General features: G+C 41.9%; 1 protein-coding gene and 1 pseudogene across 8 annotated transcripts in view; one reads left to right on the top strand and one right to left on the bottom strand.

Moving 5' to 3' along the window:
- Positions 1–24811, bottom strand: part of MICU2 (mitochondrial calcium uptake 2) — a 126123-nt gene that overhangs the window by 43292 nt on the left and 58020 nt on the right. The gene's annotated exons all lie outside the window — the stretch shown is intronic.
- On the top strand, positions 10986–13551 carry LOC311619901 (beta-mannosidase-like; annotated as a pseudogene). The gene has a single exon. The product of its transcript is annotated as a beta-mannosidase-like (transcript).

Here is a 24811-nt window from a genome sequence, read left to right as displayed (position 1 = left end):
ATCTCAAAAACATGCATTATAATCGGAAGATAATATCCTATTATTTTCAGGTGTACATAACAGTGATTTGATACTTATCTACATTATGAAGTGATCACCATAATAAATCTATAGTTATCATATGCCACTATACAAAGTTATTAAAATAATAGAGGCCCGATGCACGAAGATTCGTGCAAGAATAGGCCTTCCTTCCCCTTGCTGCTGGCACCAGCTTCCTCCAGCACCTGTACTCAGGCCTTTGCTCTAGCTGCCACCTTCCACCTTCCCCCTGGCTGGAGTCACGTTCTGCCTTCATTCCAGCCCTGCTGCCCTCCTGTAGCTCCCTCCACCCTCACTCCCCCATAGCAGGCGTCCCGCCACTCGCAGGCTGCTCCTTGCCTGTTGCCATAGTGACAAGTGTCCCAGCCTGGCTGCTGCCATCTTTGTTGTGCCAATTTGCATATTCTCTCTTTATTGGCTGTGGGTGCCACCATCTTTGTTGCAGAGTGATGGTCAATTTGCATATTCAATCTTTATTAGATAGGATTATTGACTATATTCTTTCTTTCTTTTTTTTATTTCTTAAGCCTCAACTGAGTTTATTTTTTTCATTGATTTTTAGAGAGAGTGAAAGGAAGGGAGGGAGGAGGAGCAAAAAAGAGAAAAACATCAATGAGAGAGACACATTGATTGGTTACTTCTCACACACACCCCGACCAGGGCCAAGATGAAACCTGCAACCCAGGCACATGCCCTTGACCAGGAAACAAACCGAAGACCTTCTGGTTCTTGGGTTGATGCTATAACTACTGAGCCACATCAGCTAGGGCTTAACTATATTCTTGATGCTGTATTTTACATCCCTGTTACCTCTTAATCCCATTTCAACAGCCCCTCAATCTCTCCCCCCTTTGGAAACCACCAGTTTCCTGTATCTATGAATCTGTTTCTGCTTTGTTTTTTAGATTTTTAATGTAAGTGAAATAATCTGATATTTATCTTTATCTGATTTATTTCACTTAGCATATTACCCTTAAGGTCCATATATGACATATAAAATATTACAAGTATCTTTGACTTAGCTTAGTTATCTCCATTATAAATTCTTATCAAACATGATTTTGTTCACATAATTATTAAAAATCTGTCTCTTTTTGTTTTCACTGATTAAAAAAATACACCTGTATGTTTTAGAAAGCTACCTTTTTGAACCCTGAAAAGTTCTCTTTAGAGCTCTGCAGTCAACTTAAAAAAAGCTAGCAAATAGGACTTCCATTCTAATGTGCTATTACTTTCAATAAATTCCTATTGGATAACAGATTTAAAATTCTTTGAGGTTTCGAGCCATTTTTCCTATGGCTTACATCACTTACCTCTTACTATAATTCTAAAGTTATGACATTGCTTCTTTTGTGGTTAGCCATTTTATACAGCTAGAAAAATGTTGGAAAAGGTGTCCTTTAATTTCTTACATAAGTCATGTGTATGCACTACAAACTTTCCTTTTTGCTCTCAAAATATCTTCTGTTCCATTTATTTCTATGCCTGTTCTCGCACTAGTACTAGGCTGTTTTGATTATAGTGGCCTTGTAGTATAACTTGATATCTGGTATTGTGATCCCTTTGTAGTTGAGCATTGACTAGGAAGTCATGGTTGGAGTTCTGGTCAGGGCACATGTCCAGGTTGCAGACTTTATCTCCAGTAGGGGGCATGAAGAAGGCAACTGATCAATGATTCTCTCTCATCATTGATTTCTGTCTCTGAAATCAATAAAAATATATTTTAAAAAAAATCAAGTGACAAGTTAAAATGAATACTTTATATGCTTTTTCTGTATTCTGAATGCTTAATTGGGGCTTTAAACCTCGTGGGAATAAATTCTATTTGATGTTAGCAAATTTTCAATATTTTAATTTTGCATTATGGATATAAACAATTGTGAATATGATTAGTTTTTAGAAACATCTATGACCATGTTTATAAGCTTAGGTGTTAAGAGTTTGGAATAATTTTTATCCACTGATACACTATTACATGTTATCACAATAACAAAGAACTCTAGATTCTAATATTAGGTGCTATTCCATGAGATCATCACCCAAGTAAATCTAAGTGACCATAGGAATGTGTATGTAGAATACATAGTAATATGATGCTGATAACAAACCCAAGAAAAATGTGTATGTAGTAGACTTATTCCCCTATCTTTGCATATTCTATTAACTTACCGTATTTCCCGGCGTATAAGACGACCCCCTAATTTTACAGTTAAAACATAGGTTTAGGCCTCTATCCGCTGTGTAAGACTACCCCCCACTTCAAAGAAAAGACTTACTTTGCAGTCAAGATCCGCAGGTAATTTTTGTGCAATTTTGGTCTTTTGCCCCCGATTTTCGGTTGACATTTTTTCGTTTCAAAAGTCGTCTTATATGCCAGAAAATACGGATAAGAAACTGACCATGCCCTGGCTGGTGTCCACAGTGGTTGGAGCATTTGGTCCATGCACAAAGAGTCAAGGGTTCAATTCCTGACTGGGGCACATATCTAGGTTTCAGGACCCACCCCGCATCCCATTGGGGTGTGTGCTGGAGGCAGTAAGTTGATCTCTCTTTCTCTCTCCACTCGCTCCCTTCCACTCTCTCTGAAAAGCAACGGAGAAAAAAAAATCCTCATGTGAAGCTTCACAACAAACATTCCAAAACAAAAGCAAATAAAAAACTGACCATGATTCACATGCTTTTCTTAAACTTATGTCACAAATTATTCATTACCATATGCAATTTCATTTTTAGACAGTTTAGGTTAGTGTTATCAGTTTTTAAAAAATATTTATTGTTAAAAGTCTTACATGTCCCCTCTTCATCCCATTTCTAGCATATCCCCAAATCCTGCCCCTAGCTTTCATCACAATGTTGTTGGGGCCCATGGGTTATGCACATATGTATACAAGTTCTTTAGTTGATCTCTTCTGACCCACCCACAGTCCTCCAGCCTTCACAATTCGACAGTCTATTCTGTGATTGTCTCACAATCTATTTTGTTCATTAGACTCCACATATGAGTGAGATCATGTGATACATGTCTTTCTCTGACTAGCTTATTTCACTTACTATAATACTCTCCAGGTCCCTCCACATTGTCTCAAAGAATAAGAGATCCTTTTTTTCCTACTACTGCAGAGTATTCCGCTGTGTAAATGAACCACAGCTTTTTTTTTTTTTTTTTTTTTTATCCACTTATCTACTAATGGGCACTTGGGCTGTTTCCAGATTTTAGCCATTGTAAATAGCGCTGCTATGAATATAGGGGTGAAACATTCCTTCTGATTAGTGTTTTGGGTTTCTTAGGATATATTCCTAGAAGTGGGATTACTGGGTCAACTGGCAATTTCTTCGTTAATTTCTTTAGGAAACTCCATACTGTTTTCCTTAATGGTTGTACTAGTCTGAATTCCCACCAGCAGTGTACTAGAGTTCCCATTTCTCCACATCTTCACCAGCACTTGTCATTTGTTAATTTGTGGATGGTCACCATTCTGAAGTATTTAAAAATATATATATTTTATTGATTTTTTTACAGAAAGGAAGGGAGAGGATAGAGTTACAAACACCGATGAGAGAGGAACAGCGATCAGCTGCCTTCTGCACCCCTCCTACTGGGGATGTATCTGCAACCAAGGTACAAGAATCAACCTGGGTCCTTATCCATTGAGCCAAACTGGATAGGGCCATTCTGACAAGTACTAAGTGATACTTCATTGTCATTTTAATTTGTATCTCTCTTATGATCCTTGAACATTTTTTCATGTCTCCTGGCCACCTATCTGTCTACTTTGGAGAAGTGTCTACTTAGGTTCTTTGCTCATATATATATTTTTAAATTGGATTGTTGTCTTCTTTTTGTAAGTTGTATGAGTTCCCTATATATTTTGGAGATTAACCCTTTATTGAATGCATCATTGCCAAATATGTTCTCTCATACAGTGCTCTCTTTTCATTTTGTTGATGGTTTCTTTTGCTGAGCAGCCTTTTATTTTGATTTAGTTCCATTTGCTTATTTTCTTATTAGTTTCCTTTACCCTAGCAAAGGTATCCATAAACATATTGCTATGAGAGATGTCTGAGATTTTGCTGCCTATGGTTTCTTCAAGGATTTAAAAAAATATATATATATATTTTATTGATTTTGTACAGATAGGAAGGGAGAGAGATAGAGAGTTAGAAACATCGATGAGAGAGAGTCATCGATCAGCTGCCTCTTGCACACCCCCTACTGGGGATATGCCCGCAACCAAGGTACATGCCCTTGACCGGAATCGAACCCGGGACCCTTCAGTCCCTAAGCCGACGCTCTATCCATTGAGCCAAACCGGTTTCGGCTCTTCAAGGACTTTTAATAGTTTCCTGACTTACATTAAAGTCTTTTATCCATTTTGAGCTTATTGTTGTGCATGATATAAGTTGGTGATCTAGTTTCATTTTTTTTTTTTTTTTGCATGTATCTGTCCAATTTTCCCAACACCATTTATTAAAAAGACTGTCTTGACTCCATTATATGTTCTTGCCTCCTTTGTCAAATATTGATTGAGCATAATGGCTTGGGTTGATTTCTGGGTTCTCTCTTCTGTTCCATTTATTTTTATGCCTGTTCTTGCACCACTACCAGGCTGTTTTGAGTATAGTGGCTTTGTAGTATAACTTGATATCTGGTATTGTGATCCCTCCAACTTTGTTCTTAAGATTGCTACAGCTATTCGGGGTTGTTTTTGGTTCCATATAAATTTTTGGAGTATTTCTTTTAGATCTGTGAAATATGCTGTTGGTATTTTAATAGGGATTGCACTGAATTTGTAGATTGCTTTCAGTACTATGAACATTTTAATGATGTCAAAGTCCTATAGTTTTCTGACTACACTATATGGGAGAACATATTTGGCAATGATACATTCAATAAATCAGGGGTCCTCAAACTTTTTAAAGTGGGGGCCAGATCACGGTCCCTCAGAGAGCTGGAGGGCCGGACTATATGAACTACTAATTCCTACTGTAACACCTCGGCTGCGCTCACTGCCCAAAAAACCTGGCGGGCAGGATCAGACTCCTCTGCGGGCCGCATGTGGCCCGCGGGCCGTAGTTTGAAGACCCCTGCAATAAATCTACTAATCCATGAACACAATATATTCTTCTGTTTGTTTATATCTTCTCCTATCTCTATTATCAACGTCCTATAGTTTTCTGATTACAGGTCTTTTGCCTCCTTGGTTAGGCTTATTCCTAAGTATCTTAATTTTTTGTTGTTTCAGTGGTAAATGGAATTGTTTAGTTTCTCTTTCTGAGAATTCATTATTGGTGTATAAAAATGCCATCAATTTCTAGGTGTTAATTTTGTATCCTGCTACACTGACAAATTCATTTATTAAATCTAGTACTTTTTTGGTGGATTATGATAGTTTTACTCCTCCTCTCAAATTTGGATGTCTTTTATTTCTTCTTCTTGTCTGATCACTGTGGCTAGGATTTACAATACTATATTGAAGAAGGGTGGTGAAAGCAAAAATCTGTATTGTTCCTGTTCTTAGAGGAAATGGTTATAGTTTTTGCCCATTGAGTATGATGTTGGATGTAGGTTTGTCATATACAGCTCTTATTATGTTGAGATATGATCCCTCTATTCCCACTTTACTGAAGGGGATATTGGATTTTGTTGAATGCTTTTTCTGTGTCTAATGATGTGGTCATGTAATTTTTATTTTTCAATTTTTTTAATGTAATGTATCACATTTATTAATTTGCTAATATTGTACCAGCATTGCATTCCTGGAATAAATCCTATTTAGTCATGGTGTATGATCTTTTTAATGTATAGATTTTCTAATATTTTGTTAAGGACTTTAGTATCTATGTTCATTAGGAATATCCGCTTGTAATTCTCTTTCTTTGTAGTATCTTTACCTAGTTTTAGAATTAGGATAATACTGGCCTCATAAAAAGAGCTTGGAGTGTTCTTCCTCTTAGATTTTTTGGAATAGTTTCAGGAGTTTATGTTTTAGTTCTTCTTTGAATTTGGTAAAACTCCCTTGTGAAGCCATCCAGACGTGGGTGAGTTGCTGCACATGAGATTTTGTGCTGTGGCCACTTAAGATGGTGCCTGCATTTGCAGCTGTCCCTTGCTGGCAGGCAGCCCAGTTTTGGGTTTAGACTCCAGAGTTTTCAGAGGGAACCCACCACAGCCAAGACATCCCTCTGGAACTTCAGCTGTTGTTTGTGGGAGCCTGGCCAGCCCTTTTGTGCCTCCACATTTCCCATTAGTCTCTATGCGTTCATCCTTGGTTATCAGGGTTCTCTCTAGCTAGTCTTCAGTTGATTATTCAGATTGGTTTTTCTGTATATTAGTTTTAATTCTAATTTGTTCCTGGGACATGTCAGTGTAGTTTCCACTTAATCTGCTGCCATTTTGGAATCTCATCAGTTTTTTAAAGAGAAACTGATTCTCGTTCCCAACTGAAGAAGTGTTACAGGAAGCAGTAACTAACAACTAGAAGGTGGCATCTTCAGGTGGCAGTATGGCCTTTAAAGAATCATTGAGGTTAAAACAAAAATCTTTCTACTTAAAACTGAGTGAGGAAGAAAGGTAATGTTGCTTCTCTACAATTGGAAGTCTTGATGCCAAACAGCTGAGCCAATACAATTAGAAACTAGGTGAGTGAAATCCTATCTAATAAAAGAATAATATGCAAATTAACCATCACCCGCACTATACCTGCAAGCCACACCCACAATCTATGCCCACAATCCAATCAGGAGCAAATATGCAAATAAACCCAACCAAGATGACTACGGCCACAGAGAGCAGGAGGGAGGCTTGGGTTTCCCCGGCGATGGAGGAAGCCAAGCTTTCTGCCTGCCCTTGCCGGACTAAGCCTCCACTCAAGGCTACAAAGTTTCAATGATGGAAGATACATAAACCCAAACAGAAATGGCGGCAGCCACAGAGCGGGAGGCTAGGGTTGCCCCCTGCGATGAAGGAAGCCAAGCTTTCCTCAAAGCCTAGCTGGCCCAGGCCTCTGCTTAAGGCTACAATGTTTCAATAATAGAATATACATAAATCCCAACAGAAATGGCTGCTGCCAAGGATCAAGCAGAAGGCTTGACTATGCTCCAGGCTACAAAGTTTCAACTGTAGAAGACAAATAAACCCCAGATACCAGGGCCTCTGCTTGGGTTGCCAGGGGGTGTGGCCAGCCTGCAAACCACCACCAGGCCCCTAGCCCAGGTTGCCCCATGCCCCAAGGAAACCCCCACCCTTGGGACACCTCAGGGCAAACCAGCCAGCTCCCACCTGTACACCAGGCTTCTATCTTATCTAATAAAAGTAGTATGCAAATTGACCATTACTCCAACACATAAGATAGCTGCCCCCATGTGGTCAAAGATCCTGCCCCCATGTGGACACAAGATGGCCACACAAGATGGCTATCACAAGATGGCCAGCAGGGGAAGGACCAGGTCTGCAAGAGAGGGCAGTTGGGGGTGATCAAGCCTGCATGGGAGGGCAGTTAGGGGTGACTAAGCTGGCAGATTAGGAAAGTTGGGGGCGACTAGGCCTGTACGAAGGGAAGTTGGGAGGGACCCAGGCCTGCAGGGGAGAGCAGTTGGGGGAGACCAGGCCTGAAGGAGAGGGCATTTAGGAGTGACTAGACCTGCAGGGGAGGGCAGTTAGGGGTAAACAGGCTGGCAGGGGAGCAGTTAGGCATCAATCAGGCTGGCAGGGAAGTGGTTAGGGGCAATCAGGAAGGCAGGCAGGCAGGCAAGCAGTTGGGAACCAGCAGTCCTGGATTGTGAGAGGGTAGTCGGATATCCCTTGAGGAGTCCCAGATTGGAGAGGATGCAGGCTGGACTGAGGGACCTTCCACCCCCCACCCCCTACAAATTTCATGCACCAGGCCTCTAGTACTACAGTAAAGGCAAGAGCTAATTGAATAACTAACATATTACCCATATCACAGCTAAGAACTAAACTGTAAAGTCCTATTGAAACAGATATCCTGTATTTGTCTTTCCTTTATGCAGTTTGGGGGCTTAGCATTTAAATATCTATTGAAGAAATAATTTAATAAAAATTAGAAAATATTCCAGAATGTCTTCTTATTCATATCCTTGCCTGTTAGTGGTTAATAAACTATTATTCCATTTTACAAAGAAAACAGGGCCAGAGAAAGGCAAGAGGAATTAGGCTATAATATGTGAACTGCAGAGTTTCCTTTCTCACACAGATTTTTCAAAAACAGGAGTTGGACACCATGAGCTCCATTAAAGTGGGAACCTGTGGACAAGTTTCAATACTTCAGAACGCTTCACAAAATGGAACATTTAAGCATGATATCATTACAGAGGCAGTGATATATATATATATATATAATATGTATCTTTTGCTTTTGATTATAACCTAAAATGATAACATTGGTTATTTCATGTTAACTACAAATTCTGCTTGGTACTTCTATAAAAATGGAGAAACGATGTACTTAATAAGCTTCTCTTATGAAAAATAATTTTTTCAAGTGAAATAATTAGAAAATGATAAAGAAATGTATCTCTGTTGATAAAAAGTTTGGGGCCACAAGAGCACACTGAGGCTTCTGTGGTCTCCTGCAGCACTCGCACCGACACCTTCCTCTGGATTTCAGCATGTGCTCTGCTTACTCTTGCTGCTTGTGCTGTGCAGTGCGGACCCTAGCTTGCAGGGAAGTTGGAGGATCTACAATGGGGAAGGCTCATTGGAACTGCCTAGGGAGGTCCCTGGCTGTGTGCACACTACCTTGTTCCAGCACAACCTCCAACAGGTATCGTGTGTGACCGCCCCAGTGAGCCTGTGCCTGCATTCCCTTACAGGATCCTTGCTACAAATTTAATGACCTTAACAAAATGGAACTCCTTGGATAACTGGATCTATAGCAAGAAATTTCAGATCCCCTTTGACACTAGCAAATGGCAAAAAGTAAACTTGATTTTTGAGGGTGTTGATACAGTTACAAAGGTCCTGCTCAATAGTGTTATTGGGGGGAAACCAAGATGGCGGCATAGATAAACACCTAAACTGCTTTCCACAACAATTTCAAAACTACAACTAAAAGACAGAATGGACATTACCCAGAACCACAGGAAAGCTGGCTGAGTGGAAATTCTACAATTAGAAGGGGAAAGCACATGGAGAATTAGAACTGCAAAGGACTGAGGTACGGAGACGCACGCTCCTAGAGGAAGGGCGGCTGAGTGCTTGGCTGGTGTTTTCTGGTGGGAGAGGAAAGGAAGCCCCCAACTGCACTGAACCCCACTTCCGGGTGAAACACCATGGACCCAGGCTCATATAGGGGGAGTCTGCACTGTCAGGTAGAGAGAAAGGCACACAGAGACTCGGGGAAACTGCGGTAGGCAGGGATCTGGTGGCGCACACTCGAGTGCACGCAGATAAGACTGACTGCTAAGGTTATTTCTAGCTCTTCCTAGCAGGAGGCAGTAGGAAGCTCCTAACTGCATTGAACCCCCATTTTGACTGCACCGAACCCCAGTTCCGGGTGAGCCTGAGGGAATCTGGACTGTCGGGCGGAAACTCAGGGGAGCGCAGAAGGCAGAGGTCTAGAGGTGTGCGCCCAAGGGCAGAGCTGACAGGAAGCCAAGATTGTCTGCTTAGCTCTGACACTCTGCCCCATCCAAGCTGAGCACAGAGGCTTTTGCAATTTTGCAAGTCTGGTTCTTTAAGGCTAGGTCTCCTGGCGTAGACACAGCTGATATACATGGCCAGTTGGCCTGGAAGTCAATTCCTCCTAATGATACCAACAACAATCAAGACTTAACTACAACAAGACTGTACACACAGACCACAAAGGGGTACAGCAATAGTGTCCATCTCAGGTGACTGGGGAGGCTGACCCACTGGGCCATATAGGAAACCTAGCACAAAAAGCTACCCTACCAACTCAGGGAAGCAGCGAAAATGTGGAGACAAAGAAACGGATCACAAACAAAAGAAATGGAGGAAAATAAACAACTGGATATAGAATTCAAAACCATATTATAAGGTTTTTCAAGAATTTCCTAGAAAAGGCCAATAAATTTAGCCAGACCCTTGAGGATATGAAAAAGGACCAACTAGAAATTAAATGTACACTGACTGAAATAAAAAATATTATACAGAAACCCAATAGCAGACTAGAGGCTCACTAGAATGAAGTCAAAGATTTGAAATACAAAGAAGCAAAAAACACTCAACCGGAAAAGAAAAAAGAAAAAATGATCCAAAAATTTGAAGATAGTGTAAGAAACCTCTAGGACAACTTCAAGCATACCAACATCAGAATTATGGGGGTGCCAGAAGAAGAGAGAGAGCAAGATACTAAAAACCTATTTGAAGAAATAATGACTGAAAACTTTCACCACCTGGTGAAAGAACTAGACTTACAAGTCCAGGAAGTGTACACAACCCAAAACAAAAGGAATTCAAAGAGGACCACACCAAGACACATCATAATTAAAATGCCAAGAGCAAAAGGCAAACAGAGAATATTAACAGCAGCAGGAGAAAAACAGTTAATTACCTACAAGGGGGCACTCATACTATTGTCAGCAGATTTCTCAACAGAAACTATGCAGGCCAGAAGAGAGTGGCAAGAAATATTCAAAGTGGTGAATAGCAAAAACCTACAACCAAGATTACTCTACCCAGCAAAGTTATCATTCACAATTGAAGGTCAGATAAAGAGCTTCACAAATAAGAAAAAGCTAAAGGAGTTCATCACCACCAAACCAGTAATGCTGAAAGGTATTCATGAAGAAGAAGAAAGAAGAAAGAAGAAAGAAGAAAGAAGAAGAAGAAGAAGAAGACGACGACGACGACGAAAAAGGAGAGGAGGAGGAGGAGGAGGAGGAGGAGGAGGAGGAGGAGGAGGAGGAGGAGGAGGAGGAGGAGGTAAAGATAAAAATTATGAACAACAAATACATATCTATCAATAAGTGAACCCCAAAATCAAGTGAATTAAAAATCTGATGAACAGAATAAACTGGTGAATATAATAGAATCAGGGGCAAGGAAAGGGAGTGGACTGAAAATTCTCTGGGGGAAAGGAGTGTGGGGGGTGCGGGAAGACACTGAACAAAAATTGTACACCTATGGATGAGGATAGTGAGGGAGAGGTAAGGGCAGAGGATGGAGTAGGAACTGGGTGGAGGGTAGCTATGGGAGAAAAAAGGAGAAACTATTGTAATAATCTGAACAATAAAGATTTATTAAATTTAAAAAAATGTTATTGGGAAAACAAACATGTTAAGATATAGCTTTGATGTTATGCATGTAGTGAAAGCCCTAACCTCCCTTGAGCTGCGTTTCTAGTCACCAGTGTTGTATGTGGCCCAGTAGAGCAGAGCAAAACAGAGCAGAGCTCACACTAGCTATGAAGTACCCCCAGACTAGCCCTCCCCCTGTGTACAGAAGGGAGAATGCCATGCCAATTTTATTTGAAAGGAGCAGTGTACCTTTAGTTGGGACTGGGGCCTTCCTTTCTGACCTAGGGCATCAGGAAAGATGTCAGAGTTGAAGCCTATATTTGTCATCTGAACTACTTCACGTTTTCCCCTATAAATGACAACCATGCCCAGCAGTAGAATCTCAACGGAGAGTCTTCTTTTGATGTTGTCAGCTCAAAGCTAGTCCCTGGTCAAGTGATCATAGAAATCCCTAAATTGCAAACACAGCAGACATACAGCATTGAACTTAAGCATGAGGAAAGGATTGTTAAGCTCTTTGTGAAAATTAATAAGAAAATTACTGTAGAAACTTGGTAGCCTCATGGACATGGAAACCAGACTGGGTACAACTTGACAATTCTTTCTAAACTGAATGGAACTTTAAAATTCAAAAATCAGCTAAGGTTTATTCTAGGACAATGGACCTATTACAAGAGCCCCTAGAAGGGTCTCCCAGTCTGAATTTTTACTCAAAAATTAATGAATTTCCCATATTTCTGAAAGAATCAAACTGGATCACAGCAGATTTTTTTCCAGGATCGAGTAACCTCTGACTTGGTATCACTCCTTTTGCAGTCTGCTATGTATGCTAACTTGAATGCTCCTCGGGAATGGAAAATGAATTATATTTTCTCTTTGATGAACTAGGAATAATGGTAGGGCAGGATTTTGTTTGTCTGGGCCCTTTATCATACTGATAGGGACTTCATAAATTTCAGTGAGAACAGAAATTGCTTACCAGATCAGGAGACTGAAATCTCATCCCTCCATCATCATATGGAAGGGAAATAATGAAAATAAAGCAGTGCTGATGATGAATTGGTATAGTACAGACTTCACATACCTGCTTACCTACATGAAAGATTATGTGAAACTGTATTTTGAAAACATCCAAGAGGTTGTCTTGGCAGACAAGTCTTGGCAGGCCAAGACTTGTCCTTTTATCACATCCAGTCCTACAAATGAAGTTGAATCCATTGCAGAAGGCTGGCTCTCTGCCAACCCATATAACAAGCATTTTGGTAATATAAATTTTTATGACTATAGCAGTGATTGCTGGGATTGGAACATTTCCCCAAAAGCTCAAATTGCATCCGAATATGGATATTAGTCCTTGGCCTTCCTTCAGTACATTAGAAAAGGTTTTATCTAAAGAGGACTGGTCTTAGAACAACAGATTTTCAAGTCATTGACAACATCATGAAACCAGTAACCATGAAATGCTTCTTCAGGCTGAACTTCATTTCAAATTCCTGAAAAGCACAGATCCATTACTCAAATTCAAAGATACCATCTACCTTACTTACATGATGCAGGCAGTGTGTCAAAATAGAAACTGAATTCTACCACTGCAGTCGCAGCAAGATAGTGAACAGAAAAGGGCACATCTTGGGGGCACTGTATTGGCAGCTGATTGACATCTGGCAGGCTCCTTCCTGGGCCTCTCTAGAGTACGGAGGAAAGTGGAAAATGCTTATTACTTTGCTTGGCATTTCTTCACTCCACTGTTGACTGTGGGTTTTGAAGATAAAGGAGTGTTTTTCATCTATGGAGTGTCAGATCTTCACTCAAACTGTAATGTGACACTCTGTGAAGAGTCCACAGGCAGAGTTCCCTGGAGCCTTTGTGCTCTCACAGGAACTGCCATTTTGTGATGAGAGCAGGGAAGGCTATCCTCCTTCAGGAGCTAGTGTCTAAACTGCTGCAGAGATATGGGCATCATAAACGGCAAAGCCGTATGGTTTCCTTTTCCTGTTAACCAACAGCAAACTCTTGAGCCAATCAACTATTACTTCCTGTCCTCACCAAAAGAGGCTGTGGGGCTCTATCACTGCCATCATCTCTCAGCAAAAGGACACATTTGTGTTTGATTTGGAAACCTCGGCTGTCGAACTCTTTGGTTAGATGTAGTGCCCCAGGGAGATTCAGTGACAATGGTTTCCTCATGATGGAAAAGACACGGACTATATTATTTTACCCCTGGAGGCCCACAGCAAGAGTGAACTGGAGCAATATTTTCATGTGACCTCCTTGACTGGTATTTACTGAGGGAATCCAGCTTGTACTTTCAAAAACATTCCTAAGGCACAGGTTGGAGCTGCAAGTGACCAAAGACAAGTGAAGAATCTGGAAATGGGTCTGTCTGCTGCCACACATATGACTTATGATCCGTCAAGAGTGCATACAGCTTTTTTTAGGGAAGCTGTTTACGAAGTAAGTCCTCCAGTGAGGCTGTGCCTGGACAGTGTTTTTAGGTCTTCCCCTTCTAGCTTTACCACATGGACCAGTAATAACCCAGCTGTCTCGCCCTACCCAGAAAAGGGTCTCTATACAGTAGGGGTGTCGAACTCAATCAGAGAAGGGGCCAAAATCTAAAATCCAGCCTAAATCTCGGGCCGAATGGTTTACTGAACAGTCATAAACTGACAATGTCATAAACTGACAGCGGAGTGCAGTGATGACAGCGCGGTGCGGGCCACATTGCAAGGCCTGGCGGGCTGGATTTGGCCCGCGGGCCTTGTGTTTGACACATGTGCTATACAGGTAGGCCTCTTGGGGAACCACAGGAACATAACCAGAGAGCTTCAGTTTTGGCTCAGTCCAAGGAGTTAAGATTTAGACTGTTGACTGGCAAAACAGTGATATTCTTTTTGTTTGGGTTTAAATCATTTTACTTACCTATATTGATTAATTATAAGAGGCTATAAATTACTTCATTATACATGATCATATTCAGAAAATTACATGGATAATAAAGCAAATGGGGCAAAATATTAATAAGTGCTAATTTGGGTAAAGGTTTATAGGGATTTTTTATACTACTTTTGCAACTTCCTGCAAATTTGAAATCATGTAAAAATTAAAATTTACATAAACTGCATCAACAACAACAAAAAAGTTTGGGGCCACTAGCTTACATAAACTTCACTTTTATTTTTTTATTTTTTAAAAATATATATTTTATTGATTTTTTTACAGAGAGGAAGAGAGAGGGATAGAGAGTTAGAAACATCGATGAGAGAGAAACATCGATCAGCTGCCTCTTGCAAACCCCCTAGTGGGGACGTGCCCGCAACCAAGGTACATGCCCTTGACCGGAATTGAACTTGGGACCTTTCAGTCAATAGGCTGATGCTCTATCCACTGAGCCAAACTAGTTTCGGCTAAACTTCACTTTTAAATTAAATTTAAAAAAAAAAAAAAAAGATAATGCAGAGCTAACAGGCATAAACACCTATTCTTTTTTTACCTCTATTCTCCTCTAAGTTAAACTTTATCCTGAGTAAGAGAAGGGCTGGTAGGATTTATCAAGCATGTGGTTATCTCACCCAGGCGTGCCCAATCTTATATCTCCTGTTCCTGGGCTGTACCGGGAAAGAGATCAGAGCAACAAATCAGAGGCCCATGGTCAGATTACTACATACTAGTAGAAGCAGTCACAGCACAGGACATAGTCAACAGACCTAAATATTGTTAGTAACATTTTCCTATGTAAGGATAAAACCCATCTGTAAATAATCAAAATTTTCCTTCAGGTTTTTCCTTTTTTTTTTCCTGTCAGGGTTTTTACTTTTTATTTTTTTAAAAAAATTTTGGGCTTTTCTTTCTTTGGCTAATTCTAGTTACACATGCACAAAAAATTCAGTCTTATTACTTTAATAGCTATTTCATATACATTCATGTACTCATGCATGGAAATAACAGAAAGGGGGAAAATTTAACAGTCAAAAAGGTAGATCTAAGGTTGAGGCTATAAAGTTTTATTGTACAATATGAAAGGATGGAAAATGAACTGTGGCTTTTCTTGGCAGGAGAGATATAGGTCTTCAAGCACTAGGATGGAATTTTGGCTCAGGAAGTAGAATGTTTTTAAAGGTCTCCACCTACCCTAGAGATTCCACCACATATTTTTTACTGTTTCCAGAGAATTCTTAAGTAAAACCTGGAACAAACACATCTTGTTATAGACAAACAGTCATTTTAAAATGGATTAAAATAAGCTAGCCTACATTAATACATATTAAGTGTTGTTACAGGTCAAATAAATCTTTGCCTTTATAGCCAAAGTCAAGTTATTTAATAATCCTAATTATAAAAACATTACCAATAGTAAGTAATTCAATTTCTTTTTATTGGAGGTAAGTGGATTTTTGACACACACACAGAATAAAACAGACAACAGAGACATTTTCATCATCTCAGATTTTGTAAAAAAATATTTTTATTGATTTCAGAGAAGGGAGAGGGAAAGAGAGAAAGAAACATCAATGATGAAAGAGAATCATTGATTTGCTGCCTTCTGCATGGCATACAATCTGGGCATGTGCCCTGACAGGGAATTGAATCATGATCTCCTGGTTCATAGGTGTATTTTCAACCACTGAACCACCCTAGCCAGGTCATCATTTCATATTTATTGGATAAAAATATAAACAGCTTGGCATCAATATTAGAATTAGTATAAGACAGAGCTGACTCCTCCAACACTTGCTTGAATTCAGTCACAACTAATATGGAAACCAAAGCAAAACAAATGAATGCATTGGGGAAAAATATGAACTAATATCACTAACAAAAGTGATAACTGGAGAAAAAAGGGACAAGAAGTTCAATGGTGTTATTTTCCAAGAAAAGCATATGGCTTGGCTTATTTGTGCTGGAATAAATAATGAGACTAAGAGATAACATCTGGTTGGTATTGCTTTTAAAGGAAGTGAAATAGTGTTCCTTAAAATGCCTAAAACTGGCCTTCTTAATTTTGCTTGAAAAACATTTGTTTTTGAAAGAAAAAAAATGTGCCTTTTGTGCAGCCTTATGCACTGTGAAACATTATAAGCAACAAATTATTTAATTAATTTGAAAACTGATATAAAGCAGCTCTCAAACTAAATAGCTCAGAGATGGGAAGATAAAGGAAAGCTTCTGAGAGAGAACCAAGATGGAGGCCTAGGTAAGCACCTAAGCTGCAGCCTCGCACAATTTCAAAAACAACAACTAAAATCAGAATGGACTCCATCTAAAAACAGAGGAAAGCTGGTGGAGTGGGAAATCTACAACTAGAAAGAATGAGGTGAGCGCACAAGGGATCGGATTGGGAGCTGCAAAGCACTGAGGTAGAAAGATGCTCGAGCACGGAGAGGAAGTGCAGCCGAATGCCTGGCTGGTGGAAGGGGAAAAGTAGTCCCCGATTGCACTGAACCCTTTCCGACTGCACTGAACCCCAACCCTGGCCGAAACCCCGTGGACCCAGGCTCATACGGGTGGAGTCTGGACTGTAGAGAAAGGCACCCAGAGACTCAGAGACTGGGAGAGCAAGGAGCTGCAGCGGGCAGGGTCTACAGTATGCACAGAGGTCTGACCTCAGAGGTTACCGTGGCCTCTCCATAGCGGAAGTCAGAAACTCCAGACTACAGAGACCCAACCCAATTCCAGTCAAGCCCCTGGGGCACCCACGTTCTTGCATAGGGAATCTGGGACAGTCAGGTGGAAACTCAGGGAAGCCGTGGAAGGCAGAGGTCAGGCGGAAACTCAGGCGAGCACACAAGGGCAGGGCTGATGGGAACGAAGACTGTCAGCTCAGCCCTGAGACTCAGCCTCATCCAAGCTGAGCACAGAGGCTTCTGCAATTTTGCAAGTCTGATCCTATAAGACTGTCTCCAATACAGAAGGTATCCGGGAGTAGACCCAACTGATACATCAATTGGCCTGAAGATCAATTCCTCCCAGGGATACCAACAACAATCAAGACTTAACTACAACAAGGCTGTACACGCACTGAGGAGGCTGACCCACTGGGCCATATAGGACACCAAACACACAAAGCCATCCTACCAACTCTGGGAAGCAGCGAAAATGCCGAGACAAGGAAATAGATCTCAAATGAAAGAGATGGAGGATATAGAGTTCAAAACCATGGCTATAAGGTTATGCAAGAATTTCCTAGAAAAGGCCGATAAATTTCATGGGACCCAACTAAACTGACTAAATTGGAAAATACTATGCAGAGATCCAACAGCAGACTGGAGGAACACAAGAATCAGGTCAAAGAGATGGAATACAAAGAACCAAAAGACACTCCTCTAGAGAAGAAAGAAGAAAAGAGAATCCAGAAAGTTGAAGATAGTGTAAGGAGCCTCTGGGACAACTTTAAGCATACCAACATCAGAATTATGGAGATGCCAGAAGAAGAGAGAGTGCAAGATACTGAAAACCTATTTGAAGAAATAATATCAGAAAACTTCCCCCACCTGGTGAAAGAAATAGACTTACAAGTACAGGAAGCTCACAGAACCCCAAACAAATGGAATATAAAGAGGAACACACCAAGACACATCATAATTAAAATGCCAAGGGCAGAAGACAAAAGAGTATCTTACAAGCAGCAAGAGAAAAGCAGTTAGTTATCTATAAGGGAGCACCCATAGGACTATCAGCTGACTTCTCAACAGAAACTATGCAGGCCAGAAGGGAGTGGCAAGAAATATTTAAAGTGATGAATAGCGAGAACCTACAACCAAGATTACTCTATCCAGCAAAGTTATCATTCAGAATTGAAGGGCAGATAAAGAGCTTCACAGATAAGAAAAAGTTAAAGGAGTTCATCACTACCAAACCAGTATATGAAATGCTGAAAGGTATTATTTAAGAAGAGGAAGAAGATCAAGTGAATTAATCTGAGGAATAGCCAAAACCGGTTTGGCTCAGTGGATAGAGCATCGGCCTTTGGACTGAAAGGTCCCGGGTTCGATTCCAGTCAAGGGCATGTACCTTGGTTGTGGGCACATCCCCAGTAGGGGGTAAGAGGCAGCTGATCGATGATTCTCTCTCATTGATGTTTCTAACTCTCTATCCCTCTCTCTTCCTCTCTGTAAAAAATCAATAAAAATATATTAAAAAAAAATCTGAGAAACAGAATAAACTGGTGAATATAATAGAATCAGGGGCAAAGAAAGGGAGTGGATTGATAATTATCAGGGGAAAGGCGTGGGGGGGGTACAGAAAGAGACTGGATTAAAATCGTACACCTATGGATGAGGACAATGGCGGGGGGAGGGGAGGGAGTAAGGGCAGAGGGTGGGGCGGGAATCGGGTGGAAAGGAGCTAAGGGGGAGGGGGGTGGAGAAACAATTGTAATAATCTGAGCAATAAAGATTTATTACTTAAAAAAAAGGAAAGCTTCTTAGAATAAGAGATGCTTAAGTAAACACCTGAAGGATTACAGCACCCACTCCCATATCTTGCAGTTTCCCTTTCTGCAATTATAATCCAAAAATGTTAAATGGAAAGTTCCAGTAATAAACAATTCCTAAATTTCACACTGTGGGATGTTCAGAATAGCGAGATGAAATCACATCTCTAGTAGTCCTCTCCATCCTACTAGAGATGTGAATCATTCCTTTATCCAGTGTCTCCATGCTATAGATACTATACACCAACTTGTTATTTACTTAGCAGCCACCTCAATTATCATATCGACTGTCACATGATCACAGTGCTTGTGTTCAAGTAACCCTTATTTTACTTAAAAAGGGCCCCAAAGCACAAGAGCAGTTTAAACTTTATCACAGGTATGCATGTATAGGAAAAAACAGTATGTACAGGATTTGGTGCTATCTCTGGCTTTAGACATCCACTGGGGATCCTGGAATGGATGCTCCATGGATAAGAAAGGAGTTTCTAATCGAATGAGCTCAGAAAAGTGGAGTTAATGGCATTCTGGGAATAGCATGCGAATCAGTTCTGATTCTTTCTTCTCTTGTGGGGAGAAGAAAAGAGGCTGAGTGGCTGTGCAAGTAGTTTTGGTGACAGGAAGTTGAGGTAATTACTATCTAATGACTTGTATGTTCTATGTAGGTGGTCTGATAATTTGCTAGAGTATGTAAGACATAGTGGAAGGCTGGGGCTTGGAGACAGTATGATGCATTGGAGGTTGCTAATATACAGAAATACAACTGATTTTCACATAGAGATGCTGTATCCTATAGTTTTATTATTTGTAGCTGCTTTGGAGTTAATACATACTTTAATATGATGAACCCTAATACATGTAGATAATACATGCTTTAATATGATGAACCCTAAGAACATTATGTTAGGAGAAAGAAGCCAGACATAAAAGAAAAAATATCGTATGATTCCATTCCTAAGAGGTATCTAAATAGGTGAATCCATAGAGACAGAAAGTAGTTTAGAAGTTGCTAGGGGATATGAAGAGGGGAGATGGAAAGTGCTAATGGGAACATCAATGTGAGAGGAACTCATTGATTGATTGCCCCCTACATGCACCCTGACTGGGTCCAGGGATCAAACCTGCGGACCATTCAGTGTGCAGGCTGATTGTCTAACCAATGAACAGCACTGGCCAGGGTTAAAAACCACTTTAAAATGATAAATTTTGTGGTATGTAAATTATGTTTTAATTTAATTTTTTAAATATGCTTTTATTGAATTAGAGGGAGAGGAAGGGAGAGGGGTAGAGAGATAGACACATTGATTGGCTGCCTCCTGCATGACCCTAATGGGGATCGAGCCCACAACCCAGGTATGTGCCTGACAGAATTAAACCAGTGACCTCTTGGTTCCTGGGTAGATGCTCAGCCACTGAGCCACACCAGCTGGGCTATATTTTAATTTTAAACAAGCTTTATGTTAGGAACAAGTCAGTAAATTAGTAACACAATAAGACAGCTAAGACTTACTGAGCTTAGGTACTTAAGCACTTTCTATAAATCATCTCATCTAATCCTAAAAATGATCTTATGAGGCAGATACTAATCTCCACTTGCTGGGTGAAAGAAAGTTAAAAATAGATTAATTATTTTTTTCTGAATTATTCAGCTAGTAGGAGGGAGTCTGAAGTCAAATCTTGCTTTGGCTGACATTGCTCAGTGATTAGACCTTTGGCCCTCACACTGAAGGGTTTTGGGTTTGATTCATAGTCAAAGGCACATATCAGGGTTGAAGGTTTGATCCCGGGTAGAAGGCAACCAATCAATGTGTCTCTCTCACATTGATGTTTTTCTCTCTCCCCTTCCCACCTCCTTTCTACTCTCAATGGAAAAAATACTTTCAGGTAAGAATTTAAAAAATAATATAAAGAGCCAGGGTCCATAATGTCCAAAACGACCAAAGGCTCAACCGAACACCAGAAGTCAGTCCTGCAGTCAGTGCTGGGTTGCTGTGGTGACCCAGCACTAACCACCAAGGGGGCTGTGGATCAGGCCCAGAGAGGCAGGATCTGATCTGCAGCCTCCACGGCAGCTGTTTCCTCTCTCTTTCTCTCCCAGCTTTGCCAGCAGCCATGTCTCTGCTTCTTTCCGGGGCTCAGCAGCCCCGCCTCTCTGATCAGGCCTGGAAATAGGCCCAGAAATGCTGAATGGCATAGAAATAGACCAATCAGAACCAAATTGGCCAGCAGGGGAGGGCAGTTGGAGGCAAGAACAGGTCGGCAGGGGAGGACAGTTAAGAGTGATCAGGCAGGCAGAGGCAATTAGAAATGACCAGGCTGGCAGCGGAGGGCCATTGGGTGTGAGATCAGGCTGGCACATGAGGGCAGTTAGGGGCTATCAGGCAGGCAGGCAGGCAGGCAGTTAGGGGCAATCAGGCAGGCAGGCAGGTGAACAGTTAAGAGCCAGGAATGTGAGAGGAATGTTCCACAGGGATTGGGCCTAAATCGGCAGTTGGACACCCCCTCCGCCCCCCAAGGGATCCCTGATTGGAGAGGGTGCAGGCTGGCTGAGGGAACCCCCCTCCATGCACGAATTTCATACACTGGGCCACTAGTCTATATATATATAAAGAGCCAGGGTCCATATGTCCAAAATGACTGAAGGCATGACTGAATGCCAGGCGGGGGGTGGGCAGGGTGGGGCGAGGAGGGTGTGGTGAGGTCGTTAGCCTCCAGCTTGGGTGGCCCACTGCTTCGGTGGTTGACTCCAGCAGGACTTGGGCCCTCCCCTCTGTGGACCAGAGGCTCTTTTCATGATACCATGTTCCCAGCATCTCTCAGGCCAATTTGTGGAAGTCAGGAAATACTGCGTGTGGTTATCCTGCCCTGGGGACTCCCAGAGCTGATAGCAAGGGTGTGTTTCTGTGGGGTCCCCTCTGTTATGTAATCCAGGGTTGCTACATCCTAATGTTGACTCTGGCAGGACTTGGGTCGGTCCTCTGCGTATCTGAGGTCCTGCTCCCTATATCAAAGCCCCCTGAGTCTGAGGCCCGGATGTAGAAATCGTCTGTTGAAATCATCCCACCCTGGGGACTCCCAGGGCTTACACTGGGGGAGAGCCTTGGTGGGGTCCCCTCTGTTGTAGCATCCAGAGTCCCTTTAGTGCTTCCTCGGGGTCCTAACCTTGAGTCTGGCAGGACTTGGGCAGGTCCTCTGTGTATCTGAGGTCTCACTCCCTATACCAAAGCCCCTGAGTCTCTGAGACCCAGATGCAGAAATCGCCTGTTGTCGTCAACCCGTCTTGGGTGGGATGATTCTGTTCTAGGGTCCAGGGTTCCTCCCAATGCCTCATGTTTCTCCCCGAGTCCTGACAGGTCCTGGGTTCCTCCCTCTGTTGACCCAAGGCCAGACTCCTCAGATCAAGGCCTCACTGCCCTGAGTCCTCTGTAGGAAGTCTGTGTATGTCACATCTAGTGCCAAGCCCAGCAATTCCAAAGCCTGGTGGCAGGGGCTGGGATGGTTTCCATAGGGTCCTTTAGCCCTCCCTCTGATCCATACTTTGACAGGGCCTGGGCCTCCTGGCCTCTATGAACCTGAGTCTGCAATCCTCAGACCAAGGATCTGACTACCGGAGTTCCCTGAGGAGGTGGGGTGGGGGGGAGGTGCAGTTTTCAACATACAAACAGGAAGCCTAACTTTGGGAATTTAAATTCCTCCCTCATTCACCTTATACTGCTAAACCCCAAATCTAGATACTATACTTACTATGATCACCCCCAATATTTTAAACAAAGATAACTAGTTGAGCAACTCTATTCATTAAAGACAGCCTAAAGCCAATGATTTCCACCTTGAAAACAGAAAGCTTAGGAGAGCCACATGGACAGTGGAAAAAGGGGGGTGAGATGGAAAATTTCTCTGGTAGTAGCTAAGAAGTGAATGGTTTTCAAGATGCAAAAGAACAACCTGTAGTGGGGAAGCAGGATGATTCACATCTCCACAGACAGTCACATTACCTTGAGAAGATTTTAGGTAAATCTTATGAAAACTAGCTAATGGTGAGGGAGGAGAAAGAACAATGAACCCCTGAAATGGGTGGCCGAGGGAAACGTTTGGATGAAGCATCGTCTCCCACCACGTGACCTATCAGAACTGAACACGGGGTCAGTAAGTTTGAGGAGTGCTAAAGAAATGCGCCCTTTCTCTTACCCAAGCATCTTGGCCTCCTCACCCTTCTCCACGGTGTCAGGATGGTGCTTTATGATTTCTAAATTTCTCTCCCAGAGCTACCTTTGGCTGGAGGAGAGGCTTCCTGATTAATTGAAGCCTAGGGGGTGTGGCCCCTCATTGTCCTAGAGAAAAGCATATGTTCAAGAGGCCTGGGGTAGGGCCCTGGGAAATTTTGATATGGTGAAGATGATCAGGAAACCACAAACTCCTAGCACAGTTTTGTAACAACCAACCCCATTCACCAAAAGAAGGTAAAAGGGAAGGAACCCTGTTAAGTCCAGGATGAAAGGACCACACCCAAACTTCTCCTCCTCTTCTTTAGCGGCATATCCCTAAGTCTCCCTGGTCTTGCCTGGCAGATTTCATCCTCAACCCATACTTTTTCTCATGAAGACTTTATTCCCTTTCATCCCAGCCATTTCCCCACAAACCAATGTCCTGCACTCACTCTGTTGTCCTTCCAGGTACTAAAGACATCCATGGGGGTGAAAAGATGTCTTTAAGGGAGGTCGATAAAAGAAGCCTTTCTAAAAATTCCTACCCCTTCAAGAAAACGTACGAAAGCTATAAAGCCAACAAGATGTGGCCATTATCACAGGCCAAATGGGGAAATGTAAATAAATAAATAAATATAAATACATATATATATATATATATATATATATATATATATATATATCCAGAAAAAGACCAAGACAATGTAGAAAAATTCACCACTTCAATTGATAACTTGGGCAGCCAGTAATTTCAGGGCAAGGCCAAAGACCTCAGAACTATCTATGAAGTTTCTGAAGTCTGGCCCCCAAGAAATGCAGACAGTGTGGAAGCCAAATTTTACACCTACAGGGTACACCAATAGTGATGATTAAAATAAATTTGATAAGTGGTTCACTTCCAGTGTTAGCATAATTTTCAGACAATTTTTATTAAATTTATTCGGATAATATGGTATCTATACTAATAAAAGAGTAATATGATAGTTAGGCTAGGAGACCTTCCAAAAGTCCTTCCAGACGAAGCCATGGTGGTGGGGCCAAGACAGAGGCAGTTAGGGACGATCAGGCTTGCAGGGGAGAGCAGTTAGTGGGATCAGGCCAGCAGGGGAGAGCAGTTGGGGGTGATCAGGCCAGCAAGGGAGGCAGTTGGGGATAATCAGGCTTTGAGGGGGGGTACTTGGGGGCGATCAGGCCAGTGGGGAGATGGAAGTTATTGAGGTGACCAGGCCAGCAGATGAAGGCAGTTAGGGGCTCCAAGCTGGCAGGCAGAGTGGTTAGGGGCGATCAGGCAGGCAGGCAGAGTGGTTAGGGGCGATAAGACAGGCAGGTGCGCGGTTAGGAGCCAGTGGTCTTGGATTGCAAGAGGGATGTCCGACTGTGAGATCAGGCCTAAACTGACAGTTTGACATCCCCTAAGAGGTCCCAGATTGGAGAGAGTGCAGGCCGGGCTGAGGGACCCCCCTACTGTGCACAAATTTCGTGAACCATGCCTCTAGTTTATATATATCTATATGTATTGTAAAAGCCTAAGTGACGGTTATGACCGGTTGACTGGTTGCTATGACGCGCACTGAACAGGAGCTGCTTGCTGGTGGTCAGTGTGCTCCTACAGCCAACCTCCTGCTGCCCTGGCCTGTCAACCTCCCATGGTCCCTCCTCCCAGTCAGAAGGAAATTTGGGAAAGATGGCCCCGACTGCCAGCCAGGCTGAGGGACCCCACCTGAGCATGAATTTGTGCACTGGGCCTCTAGTGATAAAGTCAAAGCTTATATAATTTGTTGTATTACCCCCAAAATGATCTAAGTTAAAAAATTTCAGAGATGCTACTATTTAAAAAAATCACATAGTAGAAGGAAATTTGGTGAGTTCTGTGCCATAGTTTTCATTTAATAAGATAAATTTAAAAACGTGTTCA

The sequence above is a fragment of the Pipistrellus hanaki genome (genome assembly GCF_964339955.1).
Source record: "Pipistrellus hanaki genome assembly, chromosome: 3".
Lineage (NCBI taxonomy): Eukaryota > Metazoa > Chordata > Mammalia > Chiroptera > Vespertilionidae > Pipistrellus > Pipistrellus hanaki.
This window is presented reverse-complemented; position numbering and strand designations above follow the sequence as displayed.